This window comes from Sarcophilus harrisii, chromosome 3, assembly GCF_902635505.1.
Source record: "Sarcophilus harrisii chromosome 3, mSarHar1.11, whole genome shotgun sequence".
Classification (NCBI taxonomy): domain Eukaryota; kingdom Metazoa; phylum Chordata; class Mammalia; order Dasyuromorphia; family Dasyuridae; genus Sarcophilus; species Sarcophilus harrisii.
Genome location: NC_045428.1, coordinates 513,272,409 through 513,294,016, shown reverse-complemented (window position 1 = coordinate 513,294,016; position 21,608 = coordinate 513,272,409). Strand labels below are relative to the sequence as shown.

Genomic DNA, 21,608 nt, shown 5'->3' with positions numbered 1-21,608 from the left:
CCATCAGAACTGGTCATCATATAGTATTGTTGTTGAAGTATATAACGATCTCCTGGTCCTGCTCATTTCACTCAGCATCAGTTTGTGTAAGTCTCTCCAGGCCATAACCCAGAGAACATTGCACACAATAATAACAATATCATATGGTAATCAGTTGTGAATGATTTAGCTATTCTCAACAATAACCAAATTCCAAGATAATTCTGACTTATGAAGAAAAATACTATCCACCTCCAAGAAAGAATTGATAGAATCTTAATGCAGAACAAAACATATTATGTTTTTACTTTATTTTGTATGTATGTGTGTTTATAGGGAGTGTTCTGTGTTTTCTTTCATGATATGACTAATATGAAAATATGTTTTACATGACTATATGTGTGACATATCAAATTGTTTGTCTTCTCAAGGAGGGGGATGAAAGGGAAGGGAGAAAATTTGGGACTTAATTTTAACAAACACATATTTAAAATTGTTTTTACATCTAATTGGAAAAAGTAAAACATTAATTAAAAAAAGGTATGGGTGAGACAAATGTGAGAAATGTTCTTAATGTGACAGTCAAGAAAAGAATAGTCATAGTCCTTGCTCCTCACCAATACTTTCAAATACTTTGTCTCCATTGCTCAGCAACTTCTCCTCCTTTGAGTTTCACTCTATTTATATTAATCTATCTAGAACCTTGTAACTCATCTATCTGTTTCAGGTACCTCTTTTTTTCTGAAGGCGTTTAATATTTCTTTCTTTCCTTTGTTTTTCCTGAGGCAATTGGGGTTAATTGACTTGTCCAGGGTCACCCAGCTGGGACTCGTTAAGTGTCTGAGGCCAAATTTAAACTCAGCTTCTCCCGACTTCAGGACTGGTGCTCTATCCACTGGGCCACCTAGCTGCCCTGGAGTTTAATATTTCAAACATACATATCAATGTATATCCAAATGCTCTGATTCCCCAGTTCTTCAGTCTTCTAACTTCCCATGACTTCCCATGATCCTAACTTCAGAGCCAATGTTCTATCCAATGCGCTAGATAACTACCTAATCCCTTATTGATGTAGTTCTGAAATTCTTCAGGGACTGCATCAAAGGCTTAGAGAAGGCTAAGAAAACTTCCAAGTAGTAATTCCTTTCTAGGTATGAAATGTGCTTAGCGGCAATTATGTGGTGCAGTGGGTATAATGCTATATTTGGAGTCAGGAAGACCTGAGTTCAAATGTGGCTTCAGATATTTACTAATGTGCGATCCTGCACAAGTTCTTAACTGTTTGCCTCAGTTTCCTTATCTGTAAAATAGGGATAATAAAAGAACCTATCAGTTGGGGTTGTTGTGAGCATCAAATGAGATAACTGTAAAGTGCCTGGCACATGGTAGACACTACATAAATGTTAACAGTTGTTATTATTATTAGAAATGTGCCATAATATCAGGATGCCTGTCTCTTGTATAAGAAAAGTTTCTGCACAAGGGTTATCAACAATATATTAATCATTAAATCCAATAGACTTTTCTCAGTTTTCCTCCTTTCTTGACTTTTGTGTAGCATTTGACATTGTTAACCTCTCATAGTCCTATATGCTCTCACCTCTGTTGTCTTCCTTGTACTCTGTTCTCTACTAGTTCTTCTGTTTTCCTTTCACTAGTCTTTCTCAGTTTCCTTTGCTTGATCACTATTCATCCAGTCTGCTAACAGCAGTTACCACAAAGTTCTGTCCTTGCTTCTCTTTACTTTCAACACTTTTATGATCTCATCCACTCCCATGGGTTGAATTATGACCTCTTTGCAGATGATTTCCAAATTTAAATACCCAGCCTAAACTGTCTCTTTAACTATAAATCCCTATCTCCAACTGTCCATCTCATAAATACCTCAAATAAACACAGACAAAATGGAATTTACCATTTTCTCTGTCAAATCTTTGGTTCCTCCAAATTTCACCTATTTTGTTGATGTCATCATTATCCTTGCAATGGACATTGACAGTCTCAGAATTTTCCTTTCTCTTTGTATGTAAATAACTATTCATTCCTATAAATTCTACATATAATTCTACATAAATTTTGTACATAAGATTTCTCATTTATTTCCTTTTCTCTATTCATACAACCACTTATCTACTTCAAATTCTTACCACTTTTCACCTAGACTATCAATCAATCAATGAGCATTTATCAAGTGTTTACTGTGTACCAAGCACAGTGTTAGGTCCTTGAGATACAAAGTCAAGAAAAGAATGATACCTGCCCTCAAGGAGATTTCATTTTATCAAGAGAGTTAAATGTACAAATATAAATAAAAAATAAATACAAGGCAATTTTGAAGGGTAAGTAAATTATATAAAGCTTAGGTGGCATGCATATCATTCCCCATGCCTAACATAATATTTTCCAGTGCTTAATAAAAGCTTGTTAAGAAAACAAATGACTGAGATGATATCTGAGCCCTTGGTGGTTATGTTTTAAAGGAATATTTTTTAAGATATGAGTTAGGTTAGATGTCTTCTACAATCACATCTTTCAGATGCTTTATGCTGCTTTCCCTGTTTTCTGTTTCTCATCTTCCCTAATTCTTGATGCATAATTGCCAAAAAAATCTTCTTAATTATGGTCCTAACCATATCAGATTCATGTTCCAAAATCTTTAGTGGCTTCCTTCCCATCTCTAAGAATAAAATACAGACTTCTCACTTATCCAGACATAGGATGGTCTATCTTATCTTTAAAATTTTTTCCAGAATTATTTCACACAACTCTCCTCCACTTTTGAATGGTTCCAGTTGTCAGGAAGTTTTTCCTGATATTAAGCATGAATTTGCTTCTTTGTAACCTCTACCCATTACTTTTAAATCTGTTTTCTGGGAGAAATAAACTGAATCTAATTCCTCTTTCACACAAGATAGTTTTTCAAATGCTTAAAGACAGAGGGTATATGACAGAAGTTTTTAAAATAAATATCAATTAACTCTAATAAAGAAAGCATTAGGGGCTGGAGAAAGAAGCAGGAACACATCATCAGTGAGGCTTGAGATGAGTCTTAAAGGAAGCCAAAGATTCTAAAAGGCAGATTGAAGGAGAGAGTACATCTAGGTATATGGCAACAGTTGATTTAAAGGCACATATATAAAGGCAATGTTTGCAAGGCATACTAGGACTGGAACATAAAGAATATGAAAAAGAGTGATGTATCAGAATATTGGAAAGAGAATCACAGCATCATAGATTTAGATATGAAAGGGATTTCAAAGGATATCTAGTCTATTTCTTTTTTCAGATGAAGAATTTCAGGGAGGTTAAATGACAAACTAGGTGACAAAAATCATAAGCAGATAGTAGGAAGGAGACACGAACTTTAAATGCTCCAAAGAGGAGTTTATGGAAATTAAAATGGAATTGCTAGAATTTAATGAATGGTGGAGGGGACAGGAAGAGGGGAAGAAAGATCAGACATATTCTGGGAAAATCACTTGACAGTTGTGTAGAAGACAAATTAGAATGGAGACATTTTAGGCAGGAAGACCAATTGAGAGGTTGGTTATTGCAATAATCCAGGTGAAAGTTAATTAGGGCTGGGACAGAAGGGGCCATCAAAACCAGTTGTAGACAAAATGGAAAAAAATCTAATAATTGATTGGATATATGAGATGAGTGAGAGAGTAAGGAGTTGAATATGACAATGTGGTTTTCTATCTTATCAATATCCTTCCAAAAATACAGTGTCTAGAAGTGGACATAGGACTGTAAGTAGAACCTAATTATGGCAAACTAAAAAAGCAGGATTCTAGTTCCTATTTATCTTTCTGGTTGCTTGACCTTATGCAGGTCACAGCCTCTCTAAGTCTGATTTTCCTCTGTAACAAGATTTCATCTGTGATATATGGATAATAAATACTTGTCATGTATACTGCACAGGATTATTTTGTACATCAAATGAAATATTTTGTGTAAAAATGTATTTAAATACATAAAATTCCATATATAAAATTTCTTATCTTATCTACCATTATCTATTATTATCTGTGAGTAGGATATAAGTGAAGGATATGACTTTATTTGAGTTTCTGCAGAAAGTATTTATTAAATTGTCATGAACATATAAAATTAAAATTTGAAACCTTCCACTCTCCCTGACAATAATGGGTCACCTCTTAAGTCTTCACTTTTGATTCTTAATTGAGGGCACCTTTCTCTCTGTTCCTCAGTATCATCCTATCTCCTTTTTTCTTTAACACCCTTCACAAGAAAAAAAATGGGGCAATATAATCTATTTTCAAAAACAAAGGTTTTTACCCTGAAGTCCTCTTATTCTCTGAGTAGCCATAGATAGACTTCAAGGGGGTATATGTACTTAGATGGGGAAAAGCTACCTTTATTTTCACTAACCCGCAAACTAAAATTTAGCATTTCCTATTAGGAATTAAAAAAAAAAATCAATAATCTGAGAAGGGGTCCATAGTCTTTACCAGACTGCCAAAGTGGTCTAAGGCTCAAAAAGGTTAAAAATCCTTGTTCTAAATATATCCACTGGATTTAGCAGAGAAAAGTATGTTAAGGACCTCTATTGCAACCTTCCGCTTGTGCAGATAAGGAAGTGAAGTTCAGGATTAGCTAAGCGACTGGTTCAACTTCACAAACCTAGAACCCAGTCCTGCATCTCAGAACCTGCTACTATTACACTTCATCCATAGCCTATCCCCTCCCAAGGTGGCCTTGGGATTCCCAACGAATGTTAAGAGCTGGAAGAGACTTCCGAGGTCCTCTATGCAACCCTCTCATTTTACAAAAGAGGAACCTAGGTGCAGAGAGGTTAGAGAGCACGCCCCAAGGCTCGAAACCCGGACGGGACACGTGCAGATCTCTCTCAGCTTCCTACCGCCCTCTTCTCTGCCCGGGGACCTAATTGATACCCTTAGGCGGCTGCTTCCTTTCTTGCCACTATGCGAAAAGAGTGACCTACCCGAGCCCCGCCACCTGCTGTCAGCTTGGCTCGGGGAGCCCCTCGGCGTCCGCTGTCGCTCTGGGTTACCAAGGTAACATCTACCCCTGCCCTGGAGCGCACTCCCCACCCCCACCTCCACAAGTTCGCCACGACCTCCCCCTGCCCAGTGCTGAACCCTAAGAGCCGCGAGCCGGGAACAGGTTGACCCGGGCCTCTCCCAGACAATTTACATTCATTTTGTGCCTTTTATGTGCGAATCGTCTGCAGAGGAGCGTATACATCAGAGGTGAAAGGCACCGTAGACATCTCTCCTGCCATCTCTTCATTTTACAGAGGTTTCTGAGGTCTTTGAAAGTTAAGCAGTGTGTCCACGCTCACAAGTAGTAACAGATGGGAGCGAACTGAAAACTTGATTTCAAATACAGGGAATGTTGGCACCACACTAGGGTAATTAGTTTCCCAATTTCCTTCTTCCCTCCTTCCCTCCCTCCCTTTTCCTTTCCTTCCTTCTTTTTTCCTTTTTTCCCTTCCTCCCTCCCTCCCTTCTCCTTTCCTTCCTTCCTTCTTTTTTCCTTTCTTCCCTTCCTCCCTCCCTTTCTTCTTTTCTTCCTTCCTTCTTTCCTTCCTTCCTTCCATTTCTACCTAACTTCCTTCCATTTTTCCTTCCCTTTCTTTCTCCCTTCCAAGCTCCCTCCTTTCTCTTCTTCATTCTCTCCTTCCAAAAATTTCTCCCTCCTTCATTCCCTTGTTCCTTCCTTCCTTCATTCCTTCCTTCTTTGTTTTTTCCATCCTTCCTTCTTCCATTTCCTCTTTCCTTCTTTCCCTCCCTCCCTCCTTTTTCTTCCTTCCTTCTTTTCTTCTAAAATCTCCTCTTCTCTCCTTTCCCTTCTCCTTTATTTCTTCTTTCCTTCTGTCTCTCCCTTCCTTCCTTCCTTCTTTCCATCTTTTTATCCTTCCTTCCCTCTCTTTCTCCCTTCCAACCTCCTTCCTTTCTTTTCTTCCTTCTCTCCTTCCAAAATTTCTCTTTTCCTTCCTTCCTTTCTTATTCCCTTTTTTTCCATCTTTCCCTTCCTTCTTTCCTTCCTTTCTCTTTCACTTCCTCTTTCTTTCCTTCTCTCTTTTCTCCTTCCTCTCCTCTTTTCTTGTCTTCTGCCAAAATCTCTTCTTCTCTTCTCCTTTATTTCCTCTTTCCTTCCATTTCTTTCTTCTGTCCTTCCTTTTCTTTTTCATTTCTTTCCTTTCTGTCTTCCTTTTTGTTCATCTTCCCTCTTACTTCTTTTCCTTTTCTACTCTATTCCTATTTTTTTTCCTTTCCAAAGGATCACTTACTTAGAGCCAGAAGGGAACATATAGGTTATTTAATGCAACCTCTTAATTTTATAGCTCAGAAAACAGAGGCCCAAAGAAGTTGTTACTGGGTTACCTCCTCCCTTTCTCTCTCCTTTCTTCCTTCCTTCCCTCCCTCCTTCCTTCTCTTCTTTCCTTTCTTCTGATGAGATCTAGATTTAAAGTTGTCAGGGAACCAAAATGAGATTAGGGTTCCTGGTGGTCAGGGAGTTAAGTGATGAGATCTAGTGACAGGTTCGGGATTCAGGGAACCAAATGGAGAGGTTTGGCTCCTCTGCAATCCCTTGGGATTCTGCACATGGGAAGGGAGTTTTGGGAACCGCCCCTTTTGGTGGCTCAGAGATTCATTGTAAAGGAATTTACAAACCCGAAAAAACTAGACTGGTAAAAAGAGGTTATTATTGGCATTGGGAAGTCAGCCTTTGCTATGCATGAATAGAAAGGCTGAATTCCTTGGTGGCAAAGTCCCAATAGGGAAGTAAAGTTTCTAGTAGAGAAATCCTGATAGAGAGGCATAAAGTCTCGTTAGTGAAATTGGCGAGGAAGATAAAGAGAGGGTAGCTGAAAGAGAATATTATTCCAGGGGGCAGAGGTTTCCTTGGCATAGCATAGTATGGCATGGCATGCATGGCACATTAGGACCTCTGCAAGGAGCTCTTTTTATCTACAAGCTGGGTTTCAGCTTAAACTGGAATTTAATAGAAAATCTTCAACTGAATAGGGTTGGAATTCTCCAGCCCAGGACTCAACCAGCCCCAGCTAGATAACAGTTTGTCCTTGGGGGGGGAGGGGGTCTTTATAGGGGCAGGATTCAAGGAAAAAGTCTCCTCAAGGAGTTTTAGAGAGTTTGGGGGTCCCTTCACTTCCATCCTTTCATCTTTCCATATAATTGATTTAAATTCTCTCCTGGAACTAGTCAGGAAAATCCCTTTCTTGAGAAAATTAGATCCTAAATCCTCAAATTTGGAGTGATTAAAGAAGAAATTCAGCACTAAAACTCAAGCCCTCTAACTCCAAATCCAGCCTTATCTAATCCTATCTTCTCATTTTGTGCACAAAGAAACAAAAGCCCAAAAAGTTAAATGACTTTCTGTCATGCAAATAGAAAGTAGCAGAATATATTCAAATTCAGAGCTCTTTACAGCAACACCCTATTGCCAACAATTTATTCTATGAAGAATACCACTGAAAATTGCTAGGTAAAATCATTAAGTAAAATAGAAACATTTTATCAAGGTGAAAAACACCTGCAACCAGAAGTTAAAATAAAAGATCAGGATAAATCTTTTAATTAAATTAAAAATAACTTTATATTTCTCCAGAGTTTCAAGTCATTCTAAAATTGTATTCTATAAATTTTATGCTTGTTTTTTTGCAAGTGTCTGGGCCTCTGCTCAAAAATCTCTTTTCAGCCTATCATTTATCTCTCACACGGTATTTTCTTAGAGTTTTTGCCAATTAGTGGTCAGGCAGCAAAGCCAAATATAAACCATTTGCTAAGTTTCCTCATCTGACCTTGACTTTGTAAGTTTTGCGCATTGCCACATCTGATGGTAAGAAGCAGGACTTCTTCAAGGAGGAGTGTCTATACCAGGGGAAGTCAGTGCTGTTACTCCTTGGGCAAAACTTCCAGGCACCTGCTTATGAAGAGAAGGATCACCATGAGAAGTCTTGTGTTTCTCTTGGACAGTTGACCACTGGTGAAATCTGGTTATGTTTTTTTTAAAATAAGACTTCATTTTTGTATTACTTCTCTCCTGTTTTCACTTAAAATGTCTACTTCTGTAATCTTTAATTCCCAGTGAGCTATAGGACTTGATTTCAGATCTTTGTAGCCTGTTGCTATCTATGGGTTTAAGCAGATTAGTTTAACCTTGGGAGAAGTCACCCCTTCCCCATCCAAGTCCCAATATAGTTCTCCAGATTTAACAGTACTGCTTTTCAAAACGAAATGAACTTGAGATTACAGGAAACCATCCTGCACACAGTGAAAGAGTCCCATTTTGTGGGCTTTAAGGAGTATACTTTCATCTCCCAGATGCATTCAGACCTCTAGCTTTATGACAAGACCTTTCCTGGCAAGAAAATCAAATTTAGAGTTGCTAGAGACGCAATATTTCAGTTATCTGGTGATTCCTTTCATTACATTAAAACTTGTATAAGTGGGCAGCTAAGTGGCGCAGTGGATAGAGTACCAACCCTGAAGTCAGGAGGACCTGAGTTCAAATCTGGTCTCAGACACTTAACACCTTCTAGCTATGTGACCCTGGGCAAGTCATTTAACTCTAATTGCTTCAGCAAAAAAAATTTAAAAAGACAACAACAACAACAACAAAAACCAAAAAAACCCCAGAAAAACAAAAAACTTGTACAAGCCTCCAGATATATGCTGTTGCTGCTACTAGCTTGCATTTACATAATATTTCAAAGTTTTCAAAATCTTCACATGTTATATTAAGGCTTGAATACTCCCTTGGAAGAAAAACAAACTTGGAGTTGTTAGGGAGTTACCCCATCAAACCTATATCAAATAACTTATGATAGTAGTAGAGAGCAAAGTCTAGAATTTTTGTTGTCTCATATTGTGCCCTCCCTTCTCTTCCTCCCTTTCTTCCTCCTTCTCCTTTCCCTCTTCCTCCTTCCATTCTTTTATCCCTCTCTCCTTTTATCTCCTCCTTTCTTTCTCCCTTCCTTCTTCATTCTCTTCCTTCCTTCCTTCCTCCCTCCCTCCCTCCCTCCCTCCCTCCCTCCCTCCCTTCCTTCCTTCCTTCCTTCCTTCCTTCCTTCCTTCCTTCCTTCCTCCCTCCCTCCCTCCCTCCCTCCCTTCCTTCCTTCTTTCTTTTCTTTCTTCTTTATTTCCTTACTTACTTCTTTCTTTTCTTCCTTCTTTCCTTCTGTTGTGCCACAGTTCTCTTTTATTGTCCTGACTCAGTTTCCCTGAATTGTTCTGCCTCAGTTCCTAATTGTTCTGGTCAATCCTGCAAAACCACCCCTCCTTCCTAATCATGATGATCCAGATAAAGAGAAAGACCTTCCATCTTAGACATCATCAGAATGTCTGGTACCTCTCCCCATTCTGTAATCCCAATTTATCAGAATGCCTCCCCCCACCCTGTCAGAACTGGATTGATAGTCCCATGTTCCTGCTCTCAGTACTCTGACTCCGCTCCTGCCTCTGTCTACCCCTTTAATTGAGCCACGTGTATGTATGTATGTATGTGTGTGTGTGTGTGTGTGTGTGTGTGTGTGATTGAGAACTCACATTAGGGCTGGACTCTCAGAGACGATCTCCCTGATACCAAACCATGGATCCATTTGATCCCAGTAAATCTCTACCTTTCAAATAAATTATTAAAAACTCTCTAATCTCTATCTTGCCTCAGTTTCTCCCGCATTACATTTTGGAGACTTCTCACCAAGATATTAGAAAATAAGAGCAATATTAGAGATTAGAGACCTTTGGGTCTCCACCTTGGGTCTTGGGGTGGTTGAGGATCTGGGGTCTTGGCTGGGAGAGGCCGGCCCTCTGGGCTTTTCCAGAGTCTCTGGGCCACAGTCCGATGGGGGACGCTCCATTTCAGCCACTGGAGAGTAAGTCTGGATGTCTTAGGACACAATCTGATCTGTTTAACCTGTTCTGTCTGTCTGTGCTAGCATCTGGATTCTCAGAATAATAGAATGCTGAAGGGCATCAAATTCTGAGAAGGGTAACATTCCAGGATGTTGGATGATCCCTCTGGTTTGGTGTCTTCTAAGACACATCTGGTCTGATCTGATTCTGAGCCTCTTTTTGGGCACTCTCTGGTTATATGTGATAAATGTTTCATTTAATGTTGTAACTGTGCAGTCTATGTCAGTGTTCTGTGTGACTTGTCTGTTTTGTTGGTTAAAGAGCTCTGCTAAAGGTTTAAGAACAATGATTAAGAATTGGTTATTTCAGTGTTGCAACTGTGCTTGGTATAGAATTTGCTTGTGATTTTAAACTTTTTAACTTGTTGCACTAATTTGTAAGTATTTTAAAACTGGCACTTCGTTTTTTCCTTGAAGCAGTTTAAAATTCAGGGTTGGCTTGGGCTGGGCTGAGCTGATAAGGCTTCTGGAGGACAAAGGAGTTTATACTAGGGACTTTGAAACTTGAGGAAAGGTTTTGGAGAACTAGTGAAAAAAATAAATATATTCTTTTGGGTATTTTTAAAGTTGTGGGAAATAATTTGACTGTTGCCTATGCAGGTTAGATTTGGTTATCTTTGAATATAAGATCTTAAGAACAATGGCTTGTTAAAGAGAAATTCTGTTAACTTGCCTGAAAGGATCACATGCCTCTAATTAGGTAAAGTATATTACTTTCTGAAACACTTTGGGTGATTTGTTAACATTGTAAATTATGCTTTAAATCCAGCTCTGCTGGACATGTGGGTTTTATGGAGTCATTTAGCTATCCACTATATTGTGAATCTTAATAGTTTTGAAGGTGATTTAGCAGACGCTAGAAGGAAAATTTGCATGTGGAAAAAGGTTGCGTGGGGTAGGGAGAAACAGGATCTTTTGTCTTCAAAGGTGAAGATTAAACTCACCCCTCCGCCCCCAACTGCTCTCTGATACTTTAGCAATGGAGCATCTAGTTAGAAAGATTGGAAAAGACAGAGGAAAGTTTTTAATGGAAGGATTTCTGTGTGGGGAAAATTGAGTGGGGAACATGAGGGAATCTTTTGTCCAGGGGTGCAATTTAGCTGCCTTCCTTCCCCCCCTGCCTCTTTGGAGATGGAGTGGGAGGAAGGGTGCTCATGTGGAATTCTCTCCTCCTCCTCCCTCCCCCATCTTCATTAAGTGTGTTCCAGCCATTTTTTAATCAAGTTGTAGCCACTTGGAGAAGCAAACTGTGATTTAAGTTAATTGACTGAATATTTGGTTCTTTTGATACATAATGGTTTCCTTGGTTAAGGGATATGGTCATAAATGTGATCTATAATTTGGTAGGGTTATTTCTAAAAGCTTAATATTTTTAAGAACCTCATGGATTCTTTTATGTGGTATTAGGGACATTCTATATAGGATATTCTATCTAAGTTTTAATTGAGTGTATTGGGTCATCCTGAGGTTATTTAAAGGACCTTTGAAAATAATAGTTTTTTTTCTTTCTTTCTTTTTTGAAAATGTTTCTGTTATGGACAATATGTAATTTGGGATATTTGTCTATGTATTGGGTATTTTAAAGCAAAATGATTTATATGTATAATGTTCACTTATGAAATGTCTACTTAGATATGAAAGATGTGAACCTACTGGGACAAATTTCTTACTGTTATAAATATAAGGTTATGGTAAATACCTATTTAGGATTTATCTGAAACTTTGGTTAATGAGATTTGTTATTGGAAGTAAAATTTCTTGGGCTTATAGTTAATGCTATTTAGGAGTTTTAAAGCTCCACCCTCTGACAGGTTGTGGGACAATTAACTGGAGTAAAAATGAATTAAAGCTATTTTATCCTGTATATGCTGAAGGTTGAATTTTAACTGCTTATGTTATGTTATAGTTATATCTCTGCATTTTTTCCTCCTTGACTGATTTCTATGATCAGAGCAATGGTCAATAGAAACTGTTAATGCAATTTAATTATGCCATACCTTGCTATTTCCAATCTGATTATATGTAATCATTATATCCAAAATTCTTGGGCAAATAAGTATTTAGTTTGATCATCTATCTGTTACTGGATATTGTGTCTATGATATTCAAGTGTTTCTTTAAAAGTTTCTGACTAATGAGAGGACAATCAGCAGTGGTCTGTGAAACCTAACTGCTGTTTTTTTTTTAATGGGGACTATAGCTGACAGCCTTCTGCCTGTGAGATAAGCATCTCTTCACATAGGAAGCTGCTGGCCAATCTATTTTGGCCTTGCCACATTTTGTAGCAGTCTTTGTGGACCACTCTCTCTATCTCAGACTGTTCTAACCTTTATTTGTTAGATTTGTGTTTTTTTTTTTTTTGTTCTAGATTTTGGTCAAATTACAGATATTGACTTGCTTCTGGGACCTAGATTAGCTTTGATTGTCAGCTTGCCACACCACACCCATCCCCCTCCCTGGACCGAGCATCTCCGCCCATCTTCAGAGGAAGCAGTTTTTGAATGAGACCATGGACCTTGCTCCTAGTGTACTTTGGATTGATATGGAGAATTGGGGAATGGTTGATGAATGACTGTGTGTCTATTACTGTGTGTTTAAGATTTGGGATAGAAATTCTTAAAATTGTGTAACTATTGTTGTTATGCTTGAGGTATTTTTAGGAAACCCTACTGTTTTTGTTTGTTATGTATAGAAATTTTGATTTACTCTTGGGATTTATATATGTGGTATGGTTATTTGATAATTCATTTCCATGAGAAGAAAAAAAGGGAAGAAGAGATAGGAAATTGGGGAAACTGGTATATTTTTCTCAAAATACCTGAAAGAATGGGAGCACTAACTCACATTTACTTTGCCTTAGGCACTTCTGCCCCACCCCCTAGTTCAGATTGAATTGGAAATCCTTTAAACAGTCCCTTTAATTTTTGCTCCTTACTTAAATTTACTGGACTATGATTTGCTGGTTATACTTTAACTTTGAAACCCCTTATTCTGCTGGAATTGCCCTGGCAGACTCAGTTTTGGGGATTATTTTTTAGAAACAAGCAGAAATCAGATGCCTGTCTTGGGACTGGCAGTCTCTCTGATCTGTTTCTCCACTCCTGTAACCCCAGGTCCTTAATTAGTATTTCAGCATTCTCAAATAACCTTGCAGTTTGGTGTCAGGCCTCTAAAACTTTCGGGCTTGCTGCCTTGGTCTAACTGTGCATAATTTGCTCAAAAATCTGAGCCTTTCTGCAGCCCTGTCTGTTCCTCTGGGCAGGGACAGGTGGAGCTACTCCAAGCCTCACCCTTCTCCCCTGGAGGGGGTTACCCCTCTGAATGGGCAGCTCAATTGTCTTGAGCCCTGCTGCTCTATCAGAGCACTGCTCTAACAGAGACTGAGTTAAGGGCACAAATGACTGCAGACCACAGCTCACAGTGAACTTGTCCATCTCAAACTGGATTCTCTGACTGAGATAGTGCCCCAACTGCAGAGGACCTGACATGCTGACAGGGAGCTTTTGTATCGCTGATTATCTCTGGGGTTATCAGGGAGAGACTTGTCCTTGCATTTTTCTAGTTTTATTTTAGTTTATTTGTTTCACATAGGGTTGGTCACAATTATGGTGCCAAGACCTTCCAGGTATCTAGAGGAAGATAATTCAATGATTTGAATATGCAGAAGAGAGAGAGAGAGAGAGAGAGAGAGAGAGAGAGAGAGAGAGAGAGAGAGGAGAGAGGGAGAGAGGGAGAGAGAGAGAGAGAGTATGAAATGTGCCACAGTTCTCTTTTATTGTCCTGACTCAGTTTCCCTGAATTGTTCTGCCTCAGTTCCTAATTGTTCTGGTCAATCCTGCAAAAACATCCCTCCCTCCTAATCATGATGATTCAGATAAGGAGAAAGACCTTATCTTAGACATCATCAGAATGTGTGATGCCTCTTCCCATTCTGTAATCCCAGTTTATCAGAATGCTTCCCCCCACCCTGTCAGAACCAGACTGATAGTCCCATGTTCTTGCTCTCAGCGCTCTGACTCTGCCCCTGCCTCGGTCTACCCCTGTAGCTGAGCCACGTGTGTGTGTGTGTGTGTGTGTGTATACCGGATTCTTGGAGACAATAGTCTTATTCAGCCTTGAGACCAAACCATGGATCCATTTGGTCCCAGTAAATCTCTCCCTTTCAAATAAATTATTAAAAACTCTCTAATCTCTATCTTGCCTCAGTTTCTCTGGCATTACATTTCCCTCCTTTCCTTCCTTTCTTCTTTTTTCCTTTCTTCCCTTCCTCTCTCCCTTCCTTTCTTCCTTCTTTCTTTTCTTCCTTCCTTCCTTCCTTCCTTCCTTCCTTCCTTCCTTCCTTCCTTCCTTCCTTCCTTCCTTCCTTCCTTCCTTCCTTCCTTCCTTCCTTCCTTTTTTTCTTTCCTTCCTTTTTTCCTTTCTTTCTTCTTTCCATATAATTGATTTGAATTCTTCCCTGGGACTAGTCAGGAAAATCCCTTTCTTTCTCTAGAAAATTGGATCCCAAATCCTCAAATTTGGAGTGATTAAAGAACAAATTCAGAACTTTCCTTTTCTTAAGCAGGTGTAGGCTCTGAATCTTATAGGAATTCTACATTGTCCCTTCTCTATTTAGGAGGCTGAGATTTAGAGAATTTCAACCCTTGGTCATGTGTTTTCTGGGGCCATGTGGTAACAATATAATGGCAATGTCCCTTTGCTACTGTTCTGATCCAAGAAATCTTAGTATTCCACTTCAGCCTCTAGCTGGTGCCATCTTCTAAGTTGAGGGAAGAATGATCAGTCCTGGGCACAAGGGAGGAGGGGAGATGGGAAAGAGACAGAGAGAGAGCACATGATTTTGACATGTACTGAATACACTTTGTTAGAGGAGAGCCATTAAGATAGTATTTTACTTTACCAAATCAAGTTTTTTTGTAATAGTCAATACAGTAATAAATATAGTAGGATCTTGAATTTTCAGGCACCTGTCACTCAGCTATGTAATTGTAAAGCTATTTTCTAAGATGGAGTGAGTTCTGTATAGAATCATTTGTGAGTTCTGTATAGAATCATTCTGTCTTCATGAGGCTTGTGCAACTTAGACTTATTCTTATTAATAAAAAATTTGTAGAGAATAAAAAGTAAAGACATGGATTAATCATTATTGACATTTTTATATATTCTTTTTTAAAGGAAATATTAAGATCCAAGTTTTTCTACATCCTTGGTATCTTTCCTTGTTTATGAAAATCTCCTTTTTATTCTTCAAAATTCTTGTCATTTCTACATGGACCATTTCTGTATATACATTTTAAAAAATAATATCACATTTTAAATACTATTTTGTTTTTATTTATTTATTTTGCTGAGGCAATTGGGGTTAAGTGACTTGCCCAGGGTCACTGGAAATGAGATAATATGTATAACGTGATTAGCACAGAGCCTGGCTTGTAACAGATGTTTACTAATTATTATTCCCCTTCTTCTTAAAGAAGAGCAAATAATATAAATCATCTGCCACGACAAAAAGATTAAAACATTAGAAACTGACTATCAGCAAATGTTTAAGTGTCCGAAATCAAATTTGAACTCAGATCCTTCAGACTTCAAAGCTGGTGCTCTATCCAGTGCACCACCTAGCTGTTCTCTCTGTACGTACTTGCTCTGTTTTTTTAAACTTTTCTTTCCTTAGTGCATTTCTTAATGCATCACGTCTGGTACTGTGATATTAGAGTCTTAATGGTTCCTACCATCTTTGATGTTAAAAAGAGTTTATTATAAAATCTTTTTAGATTTTTTTTGTATTTTTCATCTATTTATTATCCTAAATGTACTTGAAATGATTTCACTTAGTCTTTCACCATACTTTTTAAAATGGGTTTTTCCCTTTACTATTTCTCTTTGCTTAATGAGAATCGTCTCATTATCTTTCACTACCCTTCTCTGTAAGATTTTGCAATTTAGTTTATGTTCATAACTGGAAGCCCTTAGCTGCCATACCTATCTAGTTTGGAAGGAGATCGATTAAACATTTGCTGGTAGTCAGTTTCTAATGTTTTAATCTCTTTGTCATGGCAGCTGATTTATATTATTTGCTCTTCTTTAAGAAGAAGGGGAATAATAATTAGTAAACATCTGTTACAGGCCAGGATCTGTGCTAATCACATTATACATATTATCTCACTTGATCCTCATAACAACTTTGGGAAACAGGTACTACTATTATTATTATTATTACCGTTTTACAGTTGAAGAAACTCAACAGATAGCAGGCAGAGGTTATTTGACTTGCGTGGGTTACACAGCTAGGAAGTTGTTGAAATTGGATTTGAACTCAGGACATCCCTACTCCAGCTCTAGTGTTTCATCCATTTCAACACCTAGCTGAACTCTTGTGAGTGCCAAAGAGAGGGGAGGCATGAATGACTTGTAATCTGCATCACTGGAGGGAGCTCCAGAATAAGTGAGATCACAGGTCTGTTGAAGCATTTGAGTAGTGATCTCTATCCTAAGAAATCATCTACCTAGTTGTACACAAAAAGCTGATTCAAGAATGACTCGATCATCTTTAATGTCATTTTTCTCTTTTTTAATATAAATTTATTTTAATACACATTGCTTTATGAATCATGTTGGGAGAGAAAAATCAGAACGAAAGGGAAAAAACATGGGAGAGAAGAAAAAAAAAGTGAATATAGATAGCATTTTTTTGTAATATTCTCTCTAAAATATAATATTCTCTGCTGAGGTTTCCTTCTGGTCTCTGGAGACAGCTTTTGTTTCAGTTCTGTAATCACCCCAAATGCAGCCAGGAGTTAAAGTCCAAATCCTTTATTATTTTTTTCGAAGTCTTGTCTCCTTCACTTGGGGCTTGGCTAGTTTTTCTGGAGGCCTATTTCTCTCCTTGGTTCCAAGAACTTCGGCTCTTACCTGCCTTCTCTGGCTTCTGAATCTCCCCAACTGAATCCTGGCTGAGGCTCCGAGAGCTTCTAGTGCATTTATCCTTCTGGTCCCAAGAGCTCCTTGCTTATATGCTACACACTGAGTATACACCAATCATTATATCACAAGGAAACCATTATTTGTTGTAGAATTAAATCAATGCTAAACTAGATTTAACCATTGTCTCCTCAATTCCACTTAGTATCTTGTTTCAAGTTCTGGCCCATAACATCTCCTTGTAGGGCTAAATCAATCATACTGAACCATGATAAATTAGATAACTATTGTCTCTATCAATTCCACTGACTACTACCTTGTAAGAATCCTTTGTTTCAAGTTCAGAGTTCTGACCCATAAGAATTTTTGATTTACATTCAATCTCCATAGTTCTTCTAGGTGCAGATGGCATTTTCTGTCCTCAATCTGTTGGGATTGCTTTGGATCACTGAACTACTGAGAAGAGCCAAATCTTTCATAGTTGATCATCATACATTCTTGCTGTTGTTATATACAGTGTATTTATTCCTGGTTCTGGTTGTTTCACTTATCAGTTCATATAAATCTTTTCAGGACCTAATAAAATCAGCTTGTTCATTTTTATAGAACAATAATATTCCATTACCTTCATATATTATAACTTATTCAGCTATTCCCCAATTGATGGGCATCCACTCATTTTCTAATTCTTTATGGAGCTAATCCAAACATTTTGCACTTGTGGGTCCTTTAACTTTATTTATGATTTCCTTAGCATACAGACCCAGTATTGTCACTCTTCAGTCAAAATGTATGCACAGTTTTATAGCCCTTTGGCCATAGTTCCAAATTGCTCTCTAGAATGGTTGGATCATTTCACAGCTCTACCAACAATGCATTAGTGTCCCAAGTTTTCCACATCCCTTCCAACATTTCTCATTATTTTTTCTTATCTTAGCCAATCTGAGAGGTGTGAGGTGGTATCTCTGAGTTTTTTAAATTTGCATTTCTCTAATCAATAGTGATTTGAGCTTTAATGTTATTTTCTATCAAATTATAATTATTCTCATGTTTTATGCAGTAGCCAACATGTTTCATTATTTTGTTTTGTGGATTGCCATGTTTAAAGAATGCATCATTAGGTGACTAGTCTACTGATGACTAACCTTTTTCTAGTATGCTAGGCTGGTCCTCTGATGACAGACATTGAGACTGCACCCAAAGTCTTTATGCATTTTGTTACCATATCCTTAAGGAACTAGGTTACCACCACTCTATGATTAAGTACCAGTTTACACATATAGGTAGTTATAGAGTGTGAGGCTCCCTGAGCCAGTGTGCTGTACCAACTTGGAATCTATGTAGTTGTAGAACAGAGCACATCTGACTGAGAAGGTAGAAAATATGATATCTTCTTGTACTTATTAAAAAAGAAAAGGTTTGACAAAGCATCACTCCCTTACATATATTAAAATCATATAAGATTTCTGCATTGTCCAAGACTATACTGGATCCCCTCCTCTTCTCTCTACATTTTTTTGTGATTTCCAGTCTTATCGACTCAATGATTATCTCTGACAGATGGATTGTCATATGTGTCGTAACCCTAGTCCCTTTCCTAAGCTTCAGGTCTACTTTATTAGCTGACTGTTGGACCTTTCAAACTGGCCAAGTCTATCTCAAATCTGACATACTCAAAAGAGAATCAGATCACCCATGCATCTGTCAGCTTCATTTTCAAATTTCCCTTTTTTGTTGAGGTCACTGTCATCTATCCAGTTACTCAGATTTGGAAACTCTGAGTCATTTTTTTGTGTGAGGCAATCAGGGTTAAATCACACAGCTAGTAAGTACCAAGTGTCTGAGGCCAGATTTTAACTCAAGTTCCCCTGACTTCATGACTAGTATTCTATCCTATGCTCACTATCTGTGCCTCCTTGAGTCATTCTTGACTTTTCCTGTCCTTCAAGCCATATGCAATCAGTCACCAAGATTTGTAGAAACTGCCTCCACACCATCTGTCATGTCCATCCCTTCATCCTCATTCATACATCTACCACCCTGGTTAAGGTTTTCATTAACTCTTACCTGAACTATGAAACATCGTCCAATTGTTCTCCTTTCTTACACTTTCCCCAATCTAATCCATGTTCCACACAACTTTCCAAATTGTCTTCTTAAGACAAAGGTCTAAACAAGTCAATCCTTTGCTCAAAAATCTTCCTTAGGAGAAGTGCCATGGAAGACCCTTTTCCCCAAGATGTTGCTGAAGGTAAAGAAGGAAATCATTGTCTTCCCACATTAGAAGCTAAGCCCAAGCCCCTGAAGCCGATGGGGTGTCCACAGCCACAAAAAGAAGATCTGCACACACCCCCACCTGCCAGGGACCCAAGACACTAAGACTTCGACAGCAGCTCAAATACCCTTGGAAAAGTGCCCCCCTCAGAGAAACAAGCTTGATAACTGTGCTATCTTTAAGTTTCCCTTGACCACTGAGATTGCTATGAGGAAGACTGAGGTCAATAACATCATCATGTTCATTTTGGACAACAATGCATCTGCTCAACAGTCAAGCTGTATGACATCATTATAGCCAAGGCCAATACACTAATCTGGCCTGATGGAGAGAAGAAAGCTTATGTCTGCTTTGTTCCAGAGTATGATGCTCTGTTGTTCCAACAAAATTGGAATCATCTAAACTATGTCCAACTCTCCCACTTAATCTACAATGAAAAGTTTTCCAGTATTAAAAAAAAGCAATCTTAGTTCCCTGTTGTCCCTCTGATAAGATCATCCTGGCATTCAGTACTGTGTTCATTATCTTTTTATTCTTGTTAATGCCTCAAACAAACAGCACTTGTGCAATTAACTTACACTGAATGAATAACAATTTTCAAATGTACTATCTTTGGCTCTACTCATTACAATATCACAAACACTGAAACATATTTTAAAGGATGAGAAAACAATATTATGCTAACCTTTCCCACTATTCCTATGGCATGATGAAATATTTGTTTCCTTGAGAAAATAAGAAATGTTTTACTTAGTGCGGAAGATTAAGTTAAGAAAATTACAGTCATTTAATGAAGATGTTTTTATTTGCTTTGTTAATATGATAAGACAAACTGCAAACTGAAGGAGTTTCATTAGAAACCAGAAGCTGGTAAAATTAGAAGGCTCTAGTGCAGCTGAAGAGAGAAGCAAGGCTTATTTTTCTATGAAACAATTTAAGAACAGAAAAATGGAAAGATAAAGATATTAAAGACCAAGGCCATTACATTAATTGTGCATGGATGTAATATATAAATTATTATATTAATGTGATAAAAGTGCCTTTATTCACAAAGGAGGAAGGTATTTAAATGAGAATGCTTGCTAGCCTTTGCCCTCAAACATTTAAGTCTATATCATTCCATATACCATTCTTGGTGCCTGTTATGAGGTGACAGGTCTTAGGCAATGCTTTTTTTTCTTTTTAAAGCTAATACTAGTATTGACAAATTATTGATACCTATATGCGATCCTCTAAAAAAAAATCCGGTATTTTTACAATAGCATTAGTCTTGACTTTGAGGCTGAAGTGAGCAGGGATTATATATCACAATAACTCCCCAAACACATTTTCCTTCACTTGATTTCATTGCTTTACCACACCTTAGGATGTTCTGGAAGCAGTTCAAAAAGAGGTAGTCTTGATTGTTAAATTTTTAATGTGAGCATTTATACCTCAGATTTCAGCAAATTCTACGAATCAAGGCTTGATTTATTATTTTGTTAATTGTCTAGATTTCGAAAATGATAGATATTAATAATGATAATTGTTTAAAAAAATTTCTTGTATGTCCATTAAAAAAAATTGGGAGACCTAGGTGTTAAAACATTTATCAAAATACTACTGTATCTATCCCTTTCCCCCTAAAACAGATCTTTCCTGAATTAGTATTGTAGCCTCCTAATTGTCTCTGTGTATCTCATATCTCTCCACTTTCTAATCCTTTCTTCCCCAGCTGCCAAAATAATTTTCCTAGAACACCAACCTGACAATGTCACACACTCAGTAAACTCCAGCAATTCCCTATTACATCTAGGATCAAATATAAAGTCTTGTGTTTGGATTTTAATTGGTCCCTTTTACTTTTTCTGAATTATTGAACTATTTTCTACCTATATTGCGGTTCAAAAAAACTGACCTTCTTGCTGTTCATCTATCTTCTGCTCCCAGATTTTGCCCTGGATGCTCCCTGTACCTGAAATCTACTCTCTTCTCCCCTCCATTTCTTAAAATCCCTAATTTTTAATTCAAGATTCAGCTCAAATGCTGCTTTCTACATATCTTTTTTGCTATCCTCCAGATGCTTGTGCCTTCCACTCAGATTCACTTTGTATCTGTGTTGTATATTCCTAAATATGTGTTTTTTCTCTTTGGTGAACTATAAGCTTTCTGAAATCTTTGTATTTCTGATTCTGGGGTATATAGCAAGCAGTTAATAAATGCTTATTGATTGATAACTAAGCCCAATTCCACTTAATTCCCTCTTTTTTCCCTAATTTCTCTTCTTCTTCCAGAACTTTTTCTCATATTTTGCCAATTTTGGTTCTTATTTGATATATTTGATTCTGGTCAAGATTACCATTATCTCAACTTTTCCAGCTTCTCCAACTATCATGCCTGGTCATGAAAACCAAGGACGGATGCTCTCCCAGGTTAAATTCTCTCCATAAGACTTTAGATCTTCATTTCTCTAATCCTAGCCATGGACTTAGAGAAGTGTCCTCATTCTCACCTCTCCCTCTGATT

General features: G+C 37.8%; 1 protein-coding gene across 4 annotated transcripts in view; it reads right to left on the bottom strand.

Annotated features, from left to right (window-relative positions):
* The window catches only part of CCDC83 (coiled-coil domain containing 83), a 92,600-nt gene extending 73,304 nt beyond the window's left edge, over positions 1 to 19,296 (bottom strand). For 2 of the 4 annotated variants that reach the window (XM_031961877.1, XM_031961874.1), the window contains exon 1: positions 1,580 to 1,738. The gene's annotated coding sequence lies outside the window, so the exon portion shown is untranslated. Of the gene's footprint in view, positions 1 to 1,579; positions 1,739 to 4,948; positions 5,007 to 18,895 lie in introns of those variants that run through there. The other 2 variants (XM_031961875.1, XM_031961876.1) reach the window with 2 other exon arrangements.
* Positions 19,297 to 21,608: the final 2,312 nt, after the last annotated feature.